This window comes from Papaver somniferum, chromosome 1 (genome assembly GCF_003573695.1).
Source record: "Papaver somniferum cultivar HN1 chromosome 1, ASM357369v1, whole genome shotgun sequence".
NCBI classification, from domain to species: domain Eukaryota; kingdom Viridiplantae; phylum Streptophyta; class Magnoliopsida; order Ranunculales; family Papaveraceae; genus Papaver; species Papaver somniferum.
Window position 1 is genome coordinate 144,793,902 of NC_039358.1, and position 11,290 is coordinate 144,805,191.

At 34.9% G+C, this 11,290-nt stretch overlaps 1 long non-coding RNA gene across 8 annotated transcripts; it reads right to left on the reverse strand.

Annotated features, from left to right (window-relative positions):
* Positions 1-379: 379 nt before the first annotated feature.
* Positions 380-4,187, reverse strand: LOC113303359. Of its 8 annotated transcripts, none has more exons than XR_003337444.1 (6): positions 4,048-4,187; positions 3,819-3,871; positions 2,669-3,072; positions 2,424-2,571; positions 1,667-2,021; positions 380-651 (listed from the first exon to the last, which is right to left on the reverse strand). It is a non-coding gene; the product is annotated as an uncharacterized LOC113303359 (long non-coding RNA). The 8 variants fall into 8 exon arrangements; XR_003337443.1 differs by having other exon boundaries at positions 2,669-3,577; XR_003337442.1 differs by having other exon boundaries at positions 2,669-3,580.
* Between the last annotated feature and the right edge of the window lie 7,103 nt (positions 4,188-11,290).

Sequence of the window (11,290 nt, forward strand, 5' to 3'; positions counted from 1 at the left end):
TCATGAAACACTACAAAAATACTGAGTTTTAGTCACGCCGAAAAATCGTGGCAGTTGATCAAAAATCCGTGGCAAAAGACAACTTGCCACGGCAGGGTCGCCGTAACAAATAGCCCAGTGGCTAATGCTATTTGCCACGACGCCTGCCACGGTGTTTTCTGCGTGGTTAGTAGTTTATGGGCATTTACCACGGATCTCGTCGTGGCTGATTAGTGAGGGGGTTTCGCACATTTCCAGTAATAGCCACGGTTAATAATGGAATCGCTTCATGACCGTTTTCCAGAGATTTCACTATTTCTTACGTGGCAAAGAGCACATTCCTCCTATAATGATGTTTGGTGGTTAAACATGTAAGTACAAATATTATTTATTTCATGACAAAAATTTCAAGAGAGTTCATTCATTCAAAATAAAACATCAAATAATACAAAATTGTTGATTGATTACATTCAACAAAGGAAAATAAAAAATTAGATAGTACAGTATTTCAGTCAAGTTATTTAGGAGAATAACATGAAAAAACGAAAAATAACAATCAACATACATCATCTGATAGTACAGTATTGCCAATGGATGCTCTAACATTCCTTGCTTCTAAAGTTAACCAACATACATCATCTGACATAACCTTAATATATCTTTTAATGCATCCTGCAACATGAAAATATCAAGTTTGACATCAATGACAAATAACAAAAATGAATCTAGTCCATACAATATTTACAACTACTTCAAACAGAAGACATTGTTGCTCAGAAACAAAAATATAAGAAAAGGAACTCAAATTTTGAAGTTTTTGATCGATAAAGAAAGGATTGCATTCATAAAGTTTTACTACAAAAAAAAAGAAGCAAGTAATTCATGAAATACACGTCATCAGTCATTACTAGACCTCTTTACAATACACAAGCTATAAAACTGAGAGCAATGAGTAAAGAATAAGGAACCAACTTTTATTACGATCTGGAGACATTAGCGTAAGAACACATATCATTAGGATTCAGAAGACATTAGCATAATAACACATATCAACATGTTCTGATCTAAGTCTCTCGCAGTTTGTTTAGCACAAAGTTGTTATCCATGTAACCATAAAGGGAAAACTGATAATGCATCCAGTATGATCTAAACATGACGTTTCTTATTCAAAGAACAAGTAGCTAGTAATAAAGATAGACGACCACTTAAACAATAGTATCTTGGGCTTGATGAGGCCTGATCTTATTTACCAAAGACTAGTTGGCCATTTTGAGTTCAGAAATCATACTTCAGTTCAACTGATTCCATCAACTAGAACTTAATATAGCAGTTCGTTCGGCTGATCCCATCAACTAGAACTTTACATAGTAGTTTAGCTTATCAAAAGATATATTGTGACAGCTACACTACTCAAACCTACAACAACAACAAACTAATTGTATTCATTGTATTCGATCATATTCTGGCTAATGCAACCAATATGACGTTATCTAAATTTTGCAGAAGTATTTAATTTAGTGATTCAATTGTTTGTAATGGTTGTGGATTACCTGGATAAATTTAGCAAGATCATAATTCTATAGCTGTTGCTGTGGGAAGTTGCCCCACAAAACAAAATGCAATTAAGAAAGCTTATGATTGTGGATAGTACACTGATAACATATCTATAAATAATGCCTATACATACCTCACCAGTTAGTAGTTGCAATAGCGCATCTATTTTTTTGTTGTGATTTCTCATTTTCCTTTTTCATCCCCTCTACAGTTTAATCCATCTGAAGACATTCTTCTTGCATATCAACCTGATCCTCTTTCAACTTCTTAATTTCATCTCCCAATGCCACGTTCTCCTTTTTATTTTGGCCAAAAATTGAAGAAGATGCCACCTTAAGCTTATTTAGTTTAATAACTGAGCAAACATCACAGAATCCGACCTGGTTTCTCAGCTCCTACAGTTTTAGAATACCTCAGCTGGTCACGAGAAGTGACCTCTAGGATTGAAATATCATTATCGGAACGATTCTCTTCCAAATCTTCCCTTCCTGTGATCATAATATGCAATTTTACAGTAAGCAAAAATCACAACAACTTATTAATGCTAACAAAATATAAAGGAAAAAAAAAAAAATTGTCTTCAGCTATAGTGTTTGGAGTTTCTCCCTTCTTTAGCTTTATATGTTTTCTGAAAAACAATCATTCTATGTGATTTCTTCTCCATTATTGTCTCTATACAGTACGTCAAGTTCTACATAGACATTGAACATCCATATTGATTGATGTATCGCGTGGTTCACGAATGACTTAGTACCAGCATGGTGAGGCATAACCAAATGCTTTTTACTTGCTTTGCCATTCACACTCTTTTTCTATGTTTTTCAAAGCTCACAAGTTAGGAGTCACAGTTTAGTATACAAACTCATAAATGATATACTTGTTATTCTCACCTGGAGTTCAGGGGAATACCTTAGTATCAATAACTTCCTTAGCTTTGTTTTGTGTAACAATTTTTTCCTCATTGCAATGCTGCACCATCATATTACGTTTGTTTGCATTCCATTTTTCATGAATTTTCTTCTCCACCCAAACACTGATCTGATAAGAATAAACAAAAACATTTTACAACAATCATCAGTTAAAATTTAGTCATCAATTACATAACTGATATATTATTCACGATAATATGCTTAACCTTAAGCTCTTCAATTTTTTCTTGCTTCTCTGGAATTTCAGACCAGTCATGAATGTCAAAAGGGAAGTTTTCTCCATTTTGTGCCAGTTTTCTACAGTAAGTCGAGATCTTACTCTTGTGTTCGGGCTAACTGATTCACGCTGGCAAAATTCTGGTGGCACTTTCTCGCCTTTTTTTCAACTTGGTAAGAAAATTTAACTTAGCAATGCCTCTTGATTTCTTTGTTGCTGGAGGTTATTGGTCGTCACCCGTGTCCCTGTAAGAACCACAAAGAATAACTACGTACACTAATGATTGTGATGACATTCTAAAAAACCAAATAACATACTAGAGAATTAAAGCCAAGTAATGAGTTTTCCTTGAGAAGAATGTTAGAATTCAGAATTGAGAATCCAAACCTATCCCTGCATCATCGAAATAACTTGACTTAGTACCAATGCAAACAAGGATATATATTCTAAATTAGAACAGTTAAATATTCAGCAAACCGATGACAAAGAAACTCCTTTGCAATCAAAAAATTTCTGGTAGGTCGTTTGCTCTCTTCTACCAAGTAACACTGTTTCCAAGTACTGCTATATTGTTTCTCTTTTTTTTTCTAGCTAGTACACTTGCCTCCGTTGCCATACTCAAACGAACGTAATCTGTAATTAGTTTCTCTCTACCTACACAAGTTCTTTCAAAAGGTGTACAATTGATGAACAACATTATTTGTATAGAAAGTTTTTTTGCATATTAAAACTACTCTTACGACAAACAAGAGGTCGTTGTTTTTCCTTCACTCCTAGAGTGAGAATACCAAACAAAAAAGCAACTTACATAAAATATTGCTGATAATTAAATATACAACCTACCCACAAACAGGTGGTTTCATAAGAATGAATCCTTGATACACATCCAGATGCACATCTACTGCAAGCAGAACCATTCTTAAGAATAACTAAATGCAGTATTTGACTAAGTTAGAAACACATGCATAATGGGTTTTGCATAGACATATTACACTTAAATTGGAATCATGTACCATGCGGATAAACAAAGACCTAATATGTTATAGCAAACTTTGGATCTAAATGAAACTCAAAAGTTATGACATTCGTACCAGGATATCAAAGGAATAAGTAATTGAATTTCTTACTGACATTCGTACCAGATGAAATCTTGCAGATAAGGAAGAAATTGATGGATTTCCTCAGTCCAAATCTGACCCAACATGAAAAAATGTTTCGAATTAAAGAAAACCTCTAAACCAGTATAAAAAAATTGAAAATCGATATACAATTAGGTTTATTGAACAATATGAACAAATAGTACTTTTAAAACCCTAGTTTCAGAAAACCAAAGCAATTAGCACTAATTTTACACCAACCCCAACTTACTTGAAAGATTTATCTTCTCTGAGGAAACAATTTCGAAGTATTGATTTCTTTTTCTTTTAGAATGCACAATCGAAGAAAGAAGGGTGTTAGGTGGGGGAACTGGGGAGTTATTTCTCTTCAGGTGGAATCGTGGGTTTTCTCCACTTAGCGGATTATAATTTAGATTAGACACCATTAGCTACGGCATTGTTTTCCTGTCTCGAATCAAAAGGCCCGCAACACCCACGGCCCATCATGTTGTCAGTAGAGGTCATTCAGCAGACTCATAACTTGTAAACCTATAACCCGTGGCAGCTTCGCATCAGGCCGTAGCAAATGAATAACCTATTTGCCACGATTACCAGTTTAGGTGGCAATATGTGACCAATAGCCACAGATATATACATCCGTGGCAATCGAGGTGTGGCTAATAATCAGTATTTTTGTAGTGAAAGAGATCACTTTTAGAACCTTTCACATCCAAATCCATCTTCCCAAATAACTCTTTAAGTTCCAGCATCATGGATACTGCTTTCTCCATAGTCATGGAACTTTCTGGGAGATCATTCCTTTTCACACTCAAACCATCATTGACTTTCTTTGGTATCCACTTTTCAGTGCGTTTAGGAACGACCGAAACCTTCTTCCCATTACTCTCTTCAAGATTTTCCGGAAGAGAATTGGATTGACTATTCTTTTTGTACGTTAGTCTTTCTCCAATTGGGAGCATCAGATCTTGTCTTCGTCTTTACGAAGTTATCCTTTTGATAACCATTACGATTGTGAAAAGGCTTCGTATGACGTTTATAGGCAAATCTAGGATTATCACAGCACTGATTCCTTTGCCTAAAGGTTGGACGTTTACAACCCGTAATGTCAAGAGTGTTATCCTTAACATATGATCCCGGTTTAACAACTTCTTTTGACACCCAAACAAGAATATCATGAAGTTTTTCATTCCTTATACGAAAACGACATCTCCTTTCCAGGTGACCTTTGTTTCCACAATAATGACAAATATAAGGAACGTTATTACCCGGATTAATGTGTGCTGGTTTTGGAGGTTGATATACTTTGCTCTTTTGAACCTTAACTGCCGGAGAAGGTATCTCACTTTTGCCATCAGTGGAAACCTTTTATTGAGAAGAATCACTAGCCTTGACAAATTTTACCTCTTTGCTAGTACTTGGAGCATATATTCCCTTACAACCCAATCCTCGTGTATCACGATGATTTTTACTTGCTCCTAGCATAGTGGTTAATTTGCTTGAACTAGTATTGAACTTTTTCAAGTCATCTTCCAACATCTTGATTTTATCAAGAGCAGCAGCTAAATCATCCTCAAGGTGTTTTTCTCGAGTGAGATAAGCGCTTTCTCTGTCGTCATAACTTGTTTGCTGGAAGTTAAACCTTGCTTCAGATTCTGCAAGTTTCTCTTCCAACAAAAAGTACTTTTGATAAAGATTATCACATTCAAGTGACTTAATACGTAGGTTTTCTTCAGAATCCTTGAGGATCGATTCGGTAGATAGGTTCGAAAAATAAACACCTGCATAACATCTTCTCAATTTCTTGTTTTCTCGACAGAGAGGAGTCAGAAGAGGTGTGACATGAGAAGTTGTAATCTTCTTCATATTCCATGAATCCAAAAACTTAACATACTTTGAGACTTCCTCATCAACATCTCTATCAATATCTGAATCACCTTCATCAGAAAGCTCATCCAACTGTTCTTCTGGGAGAGTTTAATCAACAGTTTTTACATCAAGAGAATGTTTGGATATTGACTTAGATGTGACAGTTCTCTCAGGTGAATCCAAGCTTTTAGAATCATCTGGTAATTTCTGAACTGGTACGTTATTAGAGATAAACTCGTCCATAGAATCAGATCGCTACAAACACGGACTTGTTAGGTCTTAAACGTGTTTTCCTGCTCTGATACCAATTGAAAAGGCGGGGGTCTAACAACACCACCCAATAATTCGATTAGCAATCTATATGGAATAACTCTGAAATACTTTACTAGAGAATCAACTAGACAGTCAGAATCAATCTAGATAAAAGTATCTCAAGGAGTTAATATCTCTCTTGATTTGATTTTTACTCAAGCTAAAAACAATAGCGAGTCTTTATCAAATACAAGGAATCACTTGGACGGTACGAAAGACCAATCTCCAAGGATCAATCAATATCAATCAACAACCAAAGGTTGGATTTCCAATTGATGATCACGAACGCACAACCTGTATTATTTCAATTATATAAAATATAATACGGAAAAGAAATAACACAGACACCAGAAATTTTTTTAACGAGGAAACCGCAAATGCAGAAAAACCCCGGGACCTAGTCCAGATTGAATACACACTGTATTAAGCCGCTACAGACACTAGCCTACTCCAAGCTAACTTCAGACTGGACTATAGTTGAACCCCAATCAGTCTCCCACCGATCCAAGGTACAGTTGTACTCCTATGCCTATGATCCCAGCAGGATACTGCGCACTTGATTCCCTTAGCTGATCTCACCCACAACCAAGAGTTGCTGCAACCCAAAATCACAGACTTGATAATAAACAGATCTGTCTCACAAAGAAAAGTCTATCAAAGGATAAATCTGTCTCCCACAGATAAACCCTAGGTTTTGTTCCGTCTTAAGATATAAAATCAAGGTGTACAAGAACCAATTGATAATTCGGTCTTATATTCCCGAAAAAAAACCTAGATTAATCAATCACCTCTCTACAATCCTTCCTGACTACACAGTGAGACGAAGATGTTTGTGACTTATTTATCTTGCCTATCGGAGAACTCTCATGATCTCAAGCCGATCAATCGATTGTACTCGTACGATAGAAGATGCAAGATCAGATCACACAACTACGATAAAGTAGTATAGGTCTGGCTTCACAATCCCAATGAAGTCTTTAAGTCGTTAACCTGATTTTAGAGAAGAAAATCAAAGGTTAATGGAGATCGACTCTAGCGGGCGCACTATTAGCACACAGACGTGTGGGGATTAGTTTGCACAATGCTAGATGTCTCCTTTATATACCCTTCAAATCAGGGTTTTCCTTAGTTACAAAGCAATCCATATTCACCGTTAGATGAAAACCTGATTTAGATTCAAGCTAATATTTATCAATCGTTAGATCGAAAACTTAGCTTGTCACACACACTTGGGTAAACGTTTACTGGGTTTTTGAAAACCATGCCCAAACGCGTACTTGTATGTTGGTTCAACATAGTAACCCAAAAAGGTTAACCATATGAGCATTTCATATTAACCTTGTTCTTCTTTACCATAACTAGTTCAATTGACTCAAATGAACTAGTTAAATAGTTGTTCAATTGCTATGAGATCTTATGTAACTACACAAGACACAATTGAAACAAAGATGATTCGATTCGATTGAATCGGCTCATGAACATTATAGCCACGGTTTTCATAAAGCATTCCTTAGTAATTGAAGTTTCATGTTCAGAGCACATCTTTAGATCATAACCTCTTAAGTTCACAAACAAGTTCGCGGACTTAAGTTAATCGATTGAGTTTTCCAAACTCAACAGAAATTCTCGGAAAGAGAACTTTCGCCAGTTCGCGAACTTAGCACACAAACGAGTTTTGGAAAATTCAGCAGAAATTCTCGGTCGAGAATTTCCGACAGTTCGCGGACTTTGCAAGCCAATTCCACAATCCTCCCGATTTCTCTTGATCAAAAAGTTCGAAAACTTCGGTTCAAGGAATACATGGTTATGTAATCTAAACTCTCATTTCAACCATTGAGACATTCTCAAAGGACGATATGTAGCCGTTATTCACAGACCGATTCACGTCAGAGCAATTCTCAAAGTGATTGAAACTTTTCATGACTTTCGTCACTAGGTGAAGATAAACTTGATCAAAGCGAAACGCTTTACCAACACATGATTTCGAGATAAAAGATACACAATGAATGCTCAGCTCGAAATGTCAAATGTGTATGATCTAGTCTATATAGCATACGACTTTTGTCTCATAAGAAGTAGGAGATAGAATAGATAGACTTTTGAGTGATAGATAAGTTCAAGTCTCCACATACCTTTTTGTTGATGAAGTTTCACGGTTCCTTGTATAGATCTTCGTCGTTGTATGATGAATCGTCATGAAGTCCTTGAGCTCAACTGCACTTTTCTATCCTAGTCCGAGACCTAGCTATGTAGGATAGAAATCAAGACTTATAGTTTTGATCACTAACATTGACAAACATGCTTGAGATAGCAACACATGTGAGGTCGACCGAGCTATGCTCTAACACTTATAACCAGTTACCAACTGGTACACGAAAAATGGTTGACTAATTGTGGGTTCTAAAACGAATAAGTAAATATGCGTATAATATTTCATATCCCCCAAGCATTTATAGTAAGGTTGTTATGCATAACCTATCCTTAGAAACCATCTATAACCTTTTATGGTAGCCTCTGCGAGACCATGGGGGTGTAGGATGCTCTACAATTATCCTACTAAACATGCAATATCCATCAAGTCCTTTTGATGTAAAATATCTAGCATTAACAAGGTTGGTGAGACCTTAAATTGTATAATATGTGCTAGAATTATTTCAAAAATGCATAATTTCTTGTGAACAATAATTAATTCAACACTTCGAATTATCCACCAGAGCCATAAATCACTTGAATGGACCGCATTCTGTGTGGATATGTCCATAATTATCACTTTGTTTCTTTTGAAGAAATGAGTTGCTTACCATTTGCATTTTAGGATGGTCTCAGTCCTGTTTACTAAAGAAAGATTTTGTAAAATGAGTGACATGCTTTATTACTTTAAAAGCATAATAGGAGGGGAGGCGTTATTTCTAGTACTTTAGAAAGCATTGATTGTGAGAGATACTGTCACTTTGCATTCTTTCAATCCTTGTAATTCTCATTTTCTTGTTCACTCAAATTTAGGGATGTTCGTTTGAGTTCTTTCAAAACAGAGCATCATGTCACAACCAAAGTTTCTTTATGGCTATGTCAAAACCTGGATGAGTCGATCCCAACATTATATTGTCGGTGACGATATGGATCCAATTATCCAAGTATTAGTTATTTACAGTTCACTAGATTAATTGGCTCTTTATTTTCTCTAAATGTGATTCATTTCACATTCATTAGAGGCTATTTATAGATGCATTCTCATTCTCACAATGAATTTTCGTACGATAAGATTTCGTAGGAACTTGACAAAGTGTGATTATCTCTTAGTTCTTACAGAGCTCATGTAACTTTTAATCTTTATACCAATTAGACAAAAAAGATTGAGCATCATCGCATGATATTATATAAGAAAACAATTCAACAAGCAGTTTAATATATTTCCTTAAGAGCTTCGTGTAATAAGTGGTGTGTCCTTATTACGTAACAATTTTTTTTTATCCCATTTACTTTAGAGTGTTACAGTTCATGAGGATGATATACTTTTCATCATAATGTATGAATGATCCTTTTAAATCAAGTACTTTTGAGTATATCTCAAGTGCTTTAGATTATTTCAGTCTCATGGAAATGATATACATTTCATTTCATAAGTACAGACGATGAATTTAGTTCTTCGCAAAAACAAAATTTCTTTATTTTAACTTAAAAAAAATGTTTATTAAATTACCATACAATCAATAGTCCAGGATCAAATCATACAAAATTCAGTTGAGTAAAGATAATTAATAAACTTATCAAAATGTAAGTGTATTAATTGGGCAAGTTTCTTATTGCCACTGAAGTTGACAAACGGGGGTATGGCCTTCTTTTAACATATAGTGAGTTTGTTGTCATTTAAACTCTCTATATATCTTGTAGTTGGCTGCTACTATATGATACCTTCATTCCATCGCATGTACCATACTCAATAAAATGTTTATACCAAGTGTCAAAGTCTCATTCAAATGAGTCAGAATTACATCTTTGTCTCATGCTCAGTAAATACATTTACTTTGTATTGTTACTACTTGAGCCAATATTACAAGTGTATCAAATTCCAATGAACCTTCAAATATTTGGGGGAAAAGTATCATGAATGATTCAAAACTTCCTTCAGAGCATTTCATCGTCTGAAATCAATATGTCGCCTTAAAACGTAGAAGTTATGCCTTCATCTATTGAAAAATGCATCGTCATTGGTTGAAGGTTTTCATGATGGAAGTAAATCCCTTGTAGACACAATTGACTTCTATATCAGAGGCTCTTTAATGGCGCTCAAGTACTTCTGAGTCCAAATGTCAAATTTTAACCGAGTTGGTTTAATCAAAACCCGGTCAACGGATTGGTCAATGCCCGGTCCATTGGGTTGCCTATGTCATGGTTAACAAAAGTCTACATATATGGTCCATTATATATGAAGTACTCAGGCCCATTGATAATAAACTTGAAACTATTAGCATATAGGCCCAAATTTATTGTGAACCTTAAAATTGAAAATTTCATTATCCAACTATAGTGATCGGAAAACAATTGTAACCATGTCCGATGATGATAAAACTTTACAAAAGTTTCATCAAAACATTTTCCAAACATAATAGAATTTCAAGGTAATCCAACGGCTAGATAAAAATATATTCATGAAGCCGTATGAATATTCCAATTCACGTTTCTGTGAACACAACTAGAAATATCACGTCCTTTGGAGTATTTCCCATGGTTGGATCTTTATGAAATTTGTACAGTAGCTTAATAAGAACAATATAAAAAACATACCAAAACTATAGTGTAGTCCAATGGTTGAAATTCTTAAAAATTAGGTTTTTAAACCTGTTAAAATGTAGGGTTTTTCTAAACGTAGGCAGTTTTATTCAAATCAGGTTTTGGAGATTGCATCATATTCCGATTTTATTGAAAATGTTAACAATGTAAGTAATACCTAATTGGGTTAAAGATATTAAAATTTCATGAAAATCTAACGGTGAAATCTTTATGTTTAATAATCATGCGTTTGTGGAACCCTAATATATACTACGAAAACAAAATTTCTTTGTTCAAAAGAAACACCTGGTAATGCATCATGATGATAAAAAAATAGGATCAGAACCACACTAATCCAAGGAATAATCCATAACCAATCTTGAACGAAGGAAAAAAAAGTTGCACCAATTGGTAGAGTCGTGTTTGATAACGTGTTGCAGTAAATCATAGAGAAGAAGACAAAGACGCAGAGAAGGAGAAGGATTTCTTATTGATCATAGTCATAGTAGTACATAGTATCCTTTATATACTAGGAAAAGGTAAAA